This window comes from Danio rerio, chromosome 9 (assembly GCF_049306965.1).
Source record: "Danio rerio strain Tuebingen ecotype United States chromosome 9, GRCz12tu, whole genome shotgun sequence".
Taxonomy (NCBI): domain Eukaryota; kingdom Metazoa; phylum Chordata; class Actinopteri; order Cypriniformes; family Danionidae; genus Danio; species Danio rerio.
This window is the reverse complement of record NC_133184.1, coordinates 44,225,001-44,239,340: the sequence shown is the minus strand read 5'-3', so window position 1 is coordinate 44,239,340 and position 14,340 is coordinate 44,225,001. Positions and strand designations below refer to the sequence as shown.

Genomic DNA, 14,340 nt, shown 5'->3' with positions numbered 1-14,340 from the left:
AAGATTGAATTAAGTTGTCATTTATTATCAGGATCCAAACTCTCCACACTGTAGTTTGATGCAGAAGCAGAACTCTCTGCCTTCAATTCAATTCCCTAAAGCTCACATTCATTTATTTTTTTATAGGCATCACCGGTACAACCCAAGCTTTTGACAAACTTCATCTAGAAATTGGCATTTGTCTAAGTGTTTGATGGGAGTGATATTCTCATAAAGGTGAGCCTGGTACGTGTTGGGACTAAAGATGAGAGAAAGGGCAAGGACAAACTTTGATAAGGAGACTCTTAAGAGGAAAGAGCACCTACTGTATCGACACCTTGAGGCCAAAGGAAGGATCCCAATACTTTGACTTAAATTAAACAGACAGCATATAGAACATATAGGATTAATCTCTTCCTGAAAGTATTTAGATTTAAAAAAAAAAAAAAAAAAACATTCTGGGTGTAAATTCAATGGACTACTTAACAGGGTCAATCTGGAAAAGGTTGAATGCTTTGAATTAAGTTTAGCAATTTCCTATAAAATGTATGGGTAAATATTTATTAACATCCAGACAATTAATAATTTATTTTCATTCGGCTTAGTCTCTTATTTATCAGGGTTCACCACAGCGGAGTGAACCGCCAACTATTCCAGCATATGTTTGACACAGCAGATGCCCTTCCAGCCACAACCCCGTACTGGGAAACATCTATACGGCCTCACATTCACACGCACAAACACACTCACTACGGCCAATTTAGTACATTTAATTCACCTATAGCACATGTCTTTGCACTGTAGGGGCAACAGGAGCACCCAGAGGAAACCCACACCAACACGAAGAGAACTTCACACAGAAATGCCAACTCAAGCACATCCAGGACTTGAACCAGTGACCTTCTTGCTGTGAGACGACAGTGCTAACCACTGAGCGACCATGCCAACTATCTATACATTATTTTTGTGAAAAATAAGGAGAGCTATTAGGCAGAATAAACAAAGTACTGAACGCATATTATACCTTCCTTTTTAATTCAGTGACCAATAATCATCTCTGTGGACTAAAGTTTAAAACAGTACTGTATTTCAGGCACATGATAAAATCAGATAAAATAAAAGTAGCAATGTAGCGAACAACCATTTTTTTTTTCAAAAAAACTATTCAGTAGACTTACCTGTTACCATCGTAGTCTGAAGGTGTTTGAACAAATCTGAACAAAATGAAACACATTTTCTGTAATTCTTTTTTGATCGTGAAACAAACTACAAACAAACACGTTTTCTTCTAAATCACATCATGTTAGTGTACTGGGGCCTTAACATTAAAAAATAATAATGATAAATAAATAACTCGTCAAATATAAATTGTCAAATCTTCTGATTTAATTGACTGTACTAGAGTGACTCTGGAAGTGTAATGTGATGGGACGCTGACAATGGAATTGAGGATCCAAATGCAGGTTTTTTGGGAGAATGGTCAGGCAAGCAACGAAGAGTCAACAAAAGGGCAAACAGATGTATACAGGTCATCAAACAGGAAAATGGTTAAAAGTCAGGCAGCAGACAGGAATAAACAGTAAAACTAACAAAACAATGCAAGGGTCAAAACTGGCAAGGCAAGGCAAGGAAAATCCGACTTAAAGTTCACAATACAGTTTAACAAGACTCAGCAAAGATGTGTGTGTGTGTGTGTAAAATGGGAACTTGTGTGTACAAAGTACATGACAGACTTTGTAGTCCATATAATGGCGAATTTGTAGTTCTTTAGTGAATTGCGTGTTTACCAGTGATCTGCAAGGATTAGATCACTGGTGGTTGTGACAGAAGGTGACATAATCAATTCTGTTTTAAATATACACTGTAGATTCTGAGCCAACATTAACTTAAGCTGTTTCTTGGATAAGAAGGCCCAGAATTAATCATTTCTGTTTCTCCTAATATGTTATTGGCAACATTTCGTTTTCTAGATTTATTTTATTTAATTTTGACTAAAACGATTCAATCCTTTCATCAGAAAGCTTCTAACTCAGTGATAAACTAAGGCCAGTGGGCGAAAGTTGGCCAATGGTAACCGCTAATGTGGCCCACCATCCCTCTGAGAAGAGAGGAAGAATGATGCGGATGTTTTGAGTTTGTCAATTAAAATTTAATATAACCATTTGTTTTATTGTTAAATGCAAACTGAAATTAAATGTTTCAATTGAACTGTGTAAATTATTTATTGTTATTTGTTATTGATTTTGTTTAAATGTAAATACTGTCAAAGTCAAGTCAAAGGCAGGTTCTGAACTACAGTGTGTTATAAATGTGATTGTTCATGTTTTTATTGCAATAAGTTCTAATTTAAAAAATTATACTACATTAGTTAATACGATTTAAAGTAAGATTTTCTATTTATTTTGAAATATTAGGAAATTAATTAGGAAATTAATGGCAACTTTAATGTAATATACAGTGGTTTGGTATGTTTACCTTCAGCCCATGGGTCGTGATGATATTTGGTTTTTGGCCCTTTATATGAAAAAGTTTGGGCACCCCTGACTGTGACATACATTTGACAAATATTAGCTTTATTTTATAACAGCTGTAAAATAGAAGAAAAAAATCAACAACACTGAATCAAGAATGAAACTTAACAAAAAGTAATAATAATCCATACACATGAGCTTTTAATTTAGTTGCATCACAAGGTTAGTTCAAATGGTGTTTTTGTATAATGTTTTTCAAGAATGAAAATTCAAAGGAAGTGTTGTCCCATATTTAGAAAATGAACTAATCTCAATAAAAAAATGACTACTGATGGTCATACCAATAAAACAAATAGTTAACAATGGTCTATAACCTTAGCGTGAGTAAATCTGAACCCACAAGCCTACTGTGAATCAGACAAAATAAATCAATAGCACCCATAATTACTAAACCAACTTAATAACATTGATGCTTTAAGATGCTTTTATTCTAGAAGCACCTGTGCTGTTTAGTATGAGACTGCAAAAGCACTGAGTGAGAATCTCATTACAGGCCCTGTCAGTTTTCTCAGGTGTATTGAATAATGAGGATTCTCTAGTCTGACAGCTCACCATGTTTTGAACAGATTAATAAACTGAATTAGAAAATGATTCTCGAAGAAGAAAAAAAATCTTTAGACTGTGTCTCCTCTAATTGAGTTATGGGACACCGCATCACTCATCATACAAGCTCCACTAAGGAATAAGATGCTGAAGCTACTGTGAATGACTGTGGTTGAGTGCTACCTGAAATACTATAATATACAGTATATAAAAGTAAAACTGCTCTTAGTGCAGACTGAAAAAACACAGAAAAAACATAAATAAGCTGTATTAGCAATTGCAATAATAATTCAGATTATTTCTAATTGATATTTTTATTTTCGTTTTGTATTTTTTACATATTTAGTTATGCCAACAAGTGTTTACATTTCTTATGATTGAGAATCAAGTTTATTAAACGAAATACTCATTTATTTCAATACTTATTTATTTATTTATTTATTTAAACAGCAACAAATAAATAAATAATTAATTATTTTAAATCTGGAAAAAAATGTCTTCAAGGTACACAATATATGTGCATTTAAAGTCAGAAAATGACATAATTTGCATACATTATATATCATACATAATCATTAAATTGTGTTATGTAATTTGTGTTATATAATGTTGTATCAGCTTTACAAATTGTACCATCATAGCCAAGTGACAAGTCATGTATGTAGGGACCTGTACAGATAGGACTCAACCTGTGCAGTGCATATGCCCTTTTTTCTCTTGGATAAAAAGTGCCCCTCAAAAATGAAAGCGCCCACTGGTCTTCAGTTCACGATCGCCACCATTCCTTCAGGTGCTCTGGGTTACCCCACTACAGATGAATTGGGCAAGCTAAATTGTTTGTAGTTTATGTGTGTACATCCTGGTTCTCCATGTTGGGGGTGAGTGTTCGATGTAAACGGCCCTGGGAATAACTAACTGTCAATGCAAATTTCTAAACAACCAAACACAAGGCAGCAACTCAATGCATTTAGGCATGTAGACATGGTCAAGTCGATCTGCTGCAGTTCAAACCGAGCATCATAATGGGGAAGAAAGGTGATTTGAGTGAACGTGACATGATTCTTGATGCCAAACGGGCTGATCTTTATTATTTCAGAAAACTGCTGATCTTCTAGAATTTTCATGCACAACCATCTCTAGGGTTTATAGAGATGGAGAAAAGAGAAAAAAGAGAAAATATCCAGTGAGCGGTAGTACTGTGCAGATGCCTTGTTGATGCCAGAATTCAGAGGAGAATGGCCAGACTGGTTCCAGCTGATAGAAAGGCAACAGTAACACAAATAACCACTCATTACAACTGAGGTATGCATAAGAGAAATATTTCCAGTACCTTGTTGAATCTATACAATGAAGGATTAAGACAGTTCTGAAGGCAAAAGGGGGTCCAACCTGGTACTAGTAAGGTGTACGTAATAAAGTGGCCTGTGAGTGTGTGTTTCAAATGGGGTAAAAACATATTTACCTTTTTAACATGAACTTAAATTAACATTGTACAATATATTGATGCATTTTTTTATTCAGTTATTCTATTAAGATCAAAATTAAGATCAAAATAGACACATTTAAACAAACATCCTATATTTATATTTAGAAACCTGATTAGGTTTTATTTAGTTTAAGATATAATGGCATAAGGAAATTGAGCTGAATTCATATTGATCTACTGTCTTTACACTGCAGACTCACCTCTCTCTCCTCTCAGTCATCTCTGTCCAGACTTCGGCAGTTGTTATTGCAGATAAATGAAGGTTTGAACTGAATGTTCCAGAACACTAGATTGCTTAACCTGTGGAATCTTGGGCTTTTCTCCAACAGCTGAAATAAGAGATAGAAGAGACTTAGAAACTGCAAATTTGTTCAAGGGAAATCTTCTTGTAATACATTTGGCATACTTTTCTTTTTTTTGACTCACAAGGATGGTTTTGTTCGAGCTTGCTGGCACTGTTCCTTGCCATTGACTTTTCAGTCAGGAGTTTGTGACCTTCCTGGACTTTCCCTTAAAGGGCCAGCGGATAAACTAGTGGAGATGGCTTGGTTATGGGGAAAGTTCTGTGAGTTCCATATAAAATGTGTTAATTATACAGTAGATTTTAAATGGATTTTTGTGTCATGTCTAGCAGTTATCTTTGATTCTGAGTTTTGTCTAGAAAAACAAATTAGCTCAGTCATTAAGAACAGTTTCTATCAGCTGAGGATCCTCTCCAGACTTAAATACATACCTATTCAAGATCCGGAAAAAGTCATACATGCTTTTATCATGTCTCACCTAGAATATTAAGTTTCCTCAATCTTCATTGGCATGGCTGCAGTTGGTTCAAAATGCAGCAGCTAGACTTTTATCAGGTATTAAAAACATGCTCATATCTGACTAGTTCCAGCAACCCTTCATTGGCTTCCTGTTAATTTTAGAATTCATTTCAAGATTTTACTTATTGTTTTTAAAACACTGAGTGGGGAAGCAGGCACCTTCTTATATTTCTGAACTTATCAACTTACAACTCTTCAGTCTCTTAGGAATAAAGTTTTACTACAAACTCATTGGTCACGACTTAAACTGAAAGGAGACAGAGCCTTTGCAGTCACTGCTCCATGTTTGTGTATCCAACTGCCACCGGACATTATGAGCGCTTCTTCTCTCTATTTTTAAGTCCAGACTTAAGACACAGTTTTATTCTATTGCCTTCCCTGGCTTTTAATCTTAATTGTCCATTGTTGTTGTCATATAGGCGATGCAGTGGCGCAGTAGGTAGTGCAGTCACCTCACAGCAAGTAGGTCGCTGGTTCAAACATCAGCTCAGTTGAGTCAGTTGGCGTTTCTGTGTGGAGTTTGCATGTTCTCCCTGCGTTCACGTGGGTTTCCTCCGGGTGCTCCGGTTTCCCCCACAGTCCAAACACATGCGGTACAGATGAATTGGGTAGGCTAAATTGTCCGTATGTATGAGTGTGAATAAGTGAATAAATTTGGATGTTGCCCAGAGATGGGTTGCGGCTGGAAGGGCATCCGCTGCGGTTCATTCCATTGTGGCAATCCCAGATTAATAAAGGGACTAAGCATAATGAATGAATGAATGTTGTCATATATTATTTTTATTATTACTTTTATTGTTATTTTACTGTTTTAGAATGTGTGTTATGGTTTTGTTCAGCACTTTGGTCAGTGCCAAACTGAAGTTTAATATGCTTTATAAATAAACTTTACTTACTTACTATGCCAACCAGCAAATCTACGCAAACACAAATCAATAAATAAAAACATATAAAAAAATAGAAATGAAATCTTCAATTTACAGACACTAAATGCACTAATTGTAAACATGAAAACTGTGCTTATCAATGATAAAAAATACAAATTATAGTTTAATATTATTCCATGAAAATCCATTAAATAATTAATCAAAAAGTGACAATTATTTCAAATTTATTTGCTATTTACTCACCTACATGTCAGTCCAAACTTCAGTTCAGTTCACTTAAATAAAATATTTTGGAAGACAAGAAGAAAACACTGATAATGAGTTTGTCAATGAATACACAATTTAATCCAGTTTTTAAACCCAAACTATTTCATTTCTAATTAGTTTTTTTTTTTTCATTAAAAAACAAATAAAAGTTTCAAAGGCTAGCAAACTTACTTAAACCATCTAAAATGGAACTAAAAAGGAACACATAAAGACTAAAGTACTGTTGGTTATACTTAACACCATTTCTAATAGTTAACAGCCCTCTAGTGGTCAACATAATGAGCAAATAATGATTAAATTTCACAGAGAGCTACTGTGATACAACTAAGTTTATAATGTGCAAGCGTGTCAATTCCAAGGAAGAAATGCCGTCATAAAACCGCAAAACAACTTAAGTACAACAGAATATTCATTTCTGAGTGATCTAATCAGTGACATTTAATTACACTTCTTACACCACATAAACTGAATGCATTAGACTTGCTAAACTAGTATTCCAGATTTACTTCGGGCCCGGCAGGCATGTCTTTGTCTTTGTTTCCACATTCTCAAAGCGAAAGTTGAGCTCTGAGGGTTTTCTCTGATTATTCGGAACAAATGGTGAAAAAACACTTTTGGCAGAGTCTTAGTAAAACATCTAAATGAGAGTCGACAGCACTGTCTTGTGGGTCCCAGCCTCGGCGTTGCAATGTTTTTGCTCCCTCCTGCCTCTTCAAAACCAGCACTGAATCACTTATTTGCTTCATTAGACATCTTATGGGAGTCTCACTTCAACGAGTATCTGAATTTAAGGAGGAAAATGCTGCGATCATCCAGTCCTCGGTGGAATGCAGCTGCAATTGTCTGGACGGGCACCACGGAGGCGGCAGTCTGCTTAACAGAGAAAATATAATGAAAAAAGAGAGACATATTATTCATTGCATCCCTGCAGATGTGTTTATATATTAACATACTCCAGTCTCATGATGAGCACAGTGTGGGGGGATGTATACAGGACTGGTCTTACGTGAAATAAAACATTCATTGCAATGCTGTCATAGAACGACAGAGAGCCACTTACTCAAGGAGAGACGATTAACAAAGGAAAAGTGTTGAATCACACAGCCTGCTTTTCTGGGAGGGAGAAACTTATAGGATTATTTTATCATGTAGGCCAGGGTGTTCCCAAAGTAAACTAGGCCACCCTGTGAGATATTAATCAACATAAATCCGTCAATAAATATAATGAATATTAACTCTTTTGTTGCTTCATTGTTCAATTTAATTATATGAACATGTATATTATATTATATATTTTTATAGACAAAGAAATGAAGAGTTTAGATGCAAAAACCTCTAAATACCGTGTGATTTGTTCTTCTAAAATATGCATTCTCATACTTTTATTTGTAGGCTCAGAAATGTTACTTTTATAGTGACAAATAAGTTTTTTCATTGCCTTTAAAGAGTAATACTTGAATATAAACGTAGGGAGATGAGAAAATAAACATAGAGGCTGAGAAAAATGTAAATTTTAGGAGATTTTGGATAGCATTTAGAGGTTTTTGCTTCTGAACTCTTCAAAGATATTAAGATGAGTGTGTCTTTTATCTGCAATGTAAAGGGATAGCTCTCCCTATTTATGAGTTTTATATCACCAACCTGATTTTATCAAATATGATATGTTCCTGGATTAACATTTTTGTTAATTCTAGAACAACTTTAAAATCAACTAATCCAAATTAGGGGACACATTTATAGTTAGTGTTAAGTTTAGGCTTACGGTTAGGTTTACGCACTTGTTATCTTTCTATTATTCCCCTCTGATATATATATATATATATATATATATATATATATATATATATATATATATATATATATATATATATATATATATATATATATATATATATAGTAAAGTTTGGACACAGCTTCTTATTTAAAGTTTAGAGTACACACACACACGCACACACAAATAAAGTTTGCTGTTGGCTCAAACTACTTATTTTAAATAAGCTATAATAAATTAATAAATTATTTATTTTTAACAGAAAAAAAAAGAGTAAATGATGATATAATATTAATTTTAAAGGGAACTATCCCTTTAAATGTGATTTTTTGCATCTGTTTTTTTTTTTTAAAAAAGATTATCTTTAATGTAATGCTTGAATAAACATTTGTACTGAAGTAAGAAGAAACTGCACAAATGTGTCATTTATTAGACTTGGCTTGAGTTACTGTGTTTATTTGCTCTCTTCCTGCATGAGGTCCAATCTCCAGCTGCTCTTGGCGATCATATTCTGGAAATGTTGTTTGTTTTCCCCCATGATTCGTTTGTTTTCTTTAAAATTTAATCCTGTAATTATGAGAATGTTTCTTAATGTCTTCTTATGCGCCAACACAAGCGCATTGAGCATAATAAAAGTTCATATTGCAGTATTGTTGTTATTAGTTTCATTCAGAAACTTGCAATCAAAGCACACCAGTCTCAGCTTTGCTCTATCAAAACAAACAAATAAAAATAATATGTAAAAAAAAAAATATATATATATATATATATATATTTTTTTTAAGACCAGCATCTTTAATGGTATTGTATACTTTAAGGGATAGTTCATTCATAGTCCACAACTTAGGCTCATTCTGAAAATGTAGACCTATATACATTTCTGGAGATTGTGACTCTAGCCAGAAATACGTATGGCTGCATTTTGTCTTAAAAACAAATGCTACATGGCAGTATATATATATATATATATATATATATATATATATATATATATATATATATATATATATATATATATATATATATATATATATATATATTTAATCCTATAATTATGAGAAAGTTTTCTAATGTCTTCATATGCACCAACACAAGTGCATTGTGTATAATAAAAGTTCAAATTGCTGTATTGTTGTTTTTAGTTTAGTTTAGAAACTTGTAATCAGTTTCAACTTTGTTCTATCTTGTGCTAATTTAAAAAAAGAAAATGTACTCATTTACAAACATTTACTCACCCCTAATGTGTTTCAGACCTGTATGAGTTTTCTGCTGAAACAAAAAAAGAAGATATACATTTTTAGAACACTGGTAACCAGCAGCTGTTGATATAGGAAAAAACATACTCAATATTTTTGTCCTTTTTCTACTCACGCCTCCCACCAGTGCCAATATACAGCCCTATAGCACTGCTACGAGTGTGATATTGCATTTATACAACAGTTCAACGACATAATCGTGTATGTAAAAAAGAAAATGAAACACTGCGAGTCTCTTTTGCTCATATATATATATATATATATATATATATATATATATATATATATATATATATATATATATATATATATATATATATATATATATATATATATATATATATTGCAGCGAGCCTACTGATGTCACGTCGCCCTGGTCACATATTCACCCCAGCTGGAACCTCATCAGCACTGGATTGCTCACAGCTGGACCTCTTCAGCCGGAGAAAGATATAAGCCAGCCCCACACAGGAGGAATACGAGCTTCATTTACACATGACTCCCTGCGCTAACGCTTGTGTCTCTCCCACAGCAGACTCCAGCTTGTGAACGATCCGACAACCGAACTCTCACCATCCTTCACCTTCTCCCCGGAGCACTTGAGCACCAACACTACGAAGAGCACCCTATTTTCACCTATCACCTTTGTAAATAAAGCACCCTCTGGGGGAATTGTTTGTAACTTACGCCACTGTGTTTGTGTTTTCCTTCTGCCTCGCTACAATATACAAAACAATCTTACATGTTTAGAGTAATTTCACTGTTGAGTACATCCTCAAATGATGCAGCTAAAGATGGAATAGCTTTGTAATGAAAGTGATCTGACTATTGTTTTTAATGCAGACAGCAATGGATATATTTTTCAACAACTGAAGTTGTGCTCTACTTGACAGGTTTAGCAGCTAAACTATTTTATACTGCTTAAATCAATAAAGGGAACATTTGGACTTACATTGTGTTAAGTGTTCCCTTTATTTTTATTTTTTTGAGCAGTATTTGTTAGCTTGAATACCTTTTAACCTGGCATTGTTCCCTAACTAGACAGTAATTCACACCCCCTATTGTAACAGAAAATAAGCACTTGCACATATCCTGATTTGACTTTAGGTCTAAATTTCACAAATACACTCTTTATTCACGGGAAAGAATTAGGTTTAAAGTTACAGGCCAAAGGTTTCTTAAAACTTTCACCATTAGCAGTCACATTTTGAAATAATAGACAGCTGACATCTGTGTAAAGTTCATTATTAATTTCTTGCTGTCTACAAAGAAATGACCGTGTATGTTTAGTATAGTGAAAATAAAGATGTGGGCTTGTCATACGAGCAAAATATGAATACATTAAAACATATAAATCACATAAACACAACAAATACATACAGCAAACAAATCCCTTTGTGTACACAGGCAGAATATATTTGAAAACAGATGCTATGCTGTACAATAAACCCAATTAGCTTTTTTGCATATTATACAGTTATTTACGACAGACCCCACTCAGGCTCGTAAGGGGTGGTCCTTTTTTTCTCAAAATGTAAACCTGTTTGCAGTCATTCGCCTCATTTTCTGATTATTTATGAGATTTAAATACTACATTTTACTGACATTTTAAGCACTTTTTTTTTTGCTGTATTAGCTTGTTGGATAGTCATCATTAATGATACTTTTTAAAGTACCAAAATATTTTCTAAAGATTTAGAATAAAGAAATTCCAACAAATCTATTACATCATATATCATTAGAAAAAAAAGGAATTTGTTGAAGTTTTACATAAAAAAAAACTGTAGCCGGTTGTCATTTATTAGGCAAATAACAAACTGGCCAGCACATTCAACTTTCCTGAATCAGAATTTGAGCTTCATAATATGAGCTTCATGATTTGTCTAGCCTCAAAGCACATTTGATTGAAAATTCATGAATAACAACAATAGCAAAATTAAAATTTAATGAATTTTAAAATGGGATTCTCTTGGTGCTTCACACCTTTTTATCTGTAATTTTTTTTGTTTTTAAGAATAAGGTCCAAGATTTATAAAAGTTACTTGTAAAATATTTTCTTTTCTGTGAACCTACTCCATTTAAATTAAATTTAAATTTAAAGTAATGAAGTATTTTATTAACTCATTACCTTCAACATTTCATTTTCATTTGAAAAAGCTGACCGTTGGGTTTTATAGTGTAGTGAAATATGACTTTACTTATGCCCTATTGTATGTTTTCTTGCACAACTGAATGTTGGACTCATGAAAAATAATAGTTTGCATTGACCAAAACTGATTAACTGAAGTCACACTGATGTGACAGTCAACCGATGATTCGGCATGGTTTTAAAGCCTATTTCAATTATTTTAACAATTTATGATGGTGTAGCAGTCAAAATAGGAGAAATGAGCTCAAGTATGGGACAAATTCTGGACTTATGTCATTGAGGGGTCTCCCACCGGAACTCCTGGCTACGAGTCTGCCACAACACTGTAAAACCTAACAGTCAATTTTATCAAATGAAATGAGTGTAGTTAACTCAAAATTGACTGAAAATTAATTCTACTGATTTAAAAAGAGTTTTGAACTCAGTGTTGAGGTAATAAGTTTATTAAATATGTCATTACTGGATTAACTGGATTAAGTTCACAATACTCAGATTAGTTTTTTTTCTAACTCAAATGGTTTGTTGCAATCAGTTCCTAAATTGGTTTGAATTGACTAAACTTATTGAGTTTTACAGTATTCAGTTGGTTTAAGTTCTCTTCATTTATTGGGTTTTACTGTGCTCAAATTGCTTCGTCTGTTCAAATGGATTAAGTTTACAGTACTCATTAGGATTAGTTTTGGACTTGAACTTTGAAATAGTTTGTTGCAGTCGGTTTCCTAAAATGGTTTGAGTTACCTTAACTTATTGTGTTTTACAGTGTACAAAACATTAGTTTGTTATTACACTTTAAAGTGTAATTAAAAACATGGTTCACCCAAAAGTGAACATTCTATATCAATCAATTACTTTGGACTTGTTCCAATGTTGGAACTGGTAGCCATTGATTTCCATCATTTTTTCCCTACTATGGATTTCAGTGACCTTGATCAAGAGGCAAATGAAACGCATACATATCTGAAACCACTAGAGGGTAAGTAAATGGTGAGTGATTTTTTATTTTCTCACTGTCCCTTAAAATCTCTTCATTAATCGAGAGAGAAAAAAAAAGAACTTCTGCCCAACATTGTAAGTCTCTCGTCCAATATGTGTCATCTTAGATTCATCAGTTATGATTTTTTTTTTTAAGGATCTCTATTATGGCAGCAACCCTTTGTTCTCAACTTCCTGTATAGGATAATTGGCATCGAAATAAACCCTACAGGCTTTCTGCATAACATGAACACAAGACCCAAATACATATTAATCAGTTAACTCCCTCTTTCAAATTTTATTATAAGGAAATCAGAACCCCGAGTGTATCCAAAGGGGCCAAATGGAAAAGCAATCCTCTGCTTTGGACAAACCATTGCTCAAGGTGACCTGAAACAGTTTGTTTTCCATAAGATGGATAAGTGGGTAACTTGATCTGACACTCTATCCTATCTCAGTCTACTGAGCCGTTGTTGAGTCTGATTGCATGCCATTGCATGACACTGTTAGCACTACTTTGCATTAAGAAAGACAACGCTTCAGAGATACTGAGTTCTCACATTATTCTCACTCACCCTCCTTTGTCAGTGGATTAGGACTTCATTTTTAGGGATGTAATATTAACAAACACAAAAGACCTCATCATGAAACACTGACACTGCAGACTGTAAAGAAATACAGTGACTAAAAATCTAAATTCTGCCATGTCATTTTGTCATGTAAATGTCAAAGGAGAAAATGAGAACACATTTTGATTTGAAAGTAAAAATTTTGCCACTTCTTTCCAAAATACCAAGCTTAAAGAATTGAACTTATATTTATTTTTGGCATGAAAGGTCAAATTCATATTATGATATTTTCTAATCTGTCAAATAAATTTGTATTGAAATGTTTATCTCTCTAAATAATGTTCATCAACAGTGGGCTTGCACGTTATTTAACCTTCCTTCTTGTTTGCTTTAACTTCCCAGAAAAGTAAAAACATTTTGGTCATTGTGCTTGGATTTTCTTTTCTTTCTTTTTTGCAAATGGCAATGCATTGCATAATGAGATGTAACCCTAGTTGGCCACAGGTATAATGTATTAATAAATGGCTGCAGAGAAAGCTTTTCATAATTAGGACAAACATTACAAGTACCTTCTGACACTGAAAGGTGTTGTCATAAATTATATATATACACTCATCGGCCACTTTATTAGGTACACCCTACTAGTACCGGGTTGGATCCCCTTTTGCCTTCAGAACTGCCTTAATACTTTTTTGGCATAGATTCAACAAGGTACTGGAAATATTCCTCAGAGATTCTGGTCTATCTTGACATGATACCATCATGCAATCACTGCACATTTGTCCGCTGGACATCTATGATGCTAATCTCCAGTTTCACAACATCCCAAATGTGCTCTATTGGATTGAGATCTGGTGACTGGAGGCCATTTGAGTACAGTGAACTCTTTGTCATGTTCAAGAAACCAGTCTGAGATAATTCACGCTTTATGGTGCATTATGCTGCTGGAAGTAGCCATCAGAAGATGGGTACACTGTGGTCATAAAGGGATGGACATGGTCAGCAACAATACTCAGGTAGGCTGTGGCATTGACACAATGCTCAATTGGTATTAATGGGCCCAAAGAGTGCCAAGAAAATATCCCCCTACACCATTACACCACCACCAG

General features: G+C 33.9%; 1 long non-coding RNA gene across 2 annotated transcripts in view; it reads right to left on the bottom strand.

The window, feature by feature from the left end:
• Positions 1 to 6,565: 6,565 nt before the first annotated feature.
• LOC103911686 (uncharacterized) overlaps positions 6,566 to 14,340 on the bottom strand; it is a 42,481-nt gene continuing 34,706 nt past the window's right edge. The window contains exons 2-3 of one of the 2 annotated variants that reach the window (XR_011016738.1): positions 9,521 to 9,554; positions 6,566 to 7,384 (exon numbers count right to left, since the gene is read on the bottom strand). This is a non-coding gene — a long non-coding RNA (uncharacterized lncRNA). The remainder of the gene's footprint in view (positions 7,385 to 9,520; positions 9,555 to 14,340) is intronic. The other variant, XR_012385598.1, reaches the window with a different exon arrangement.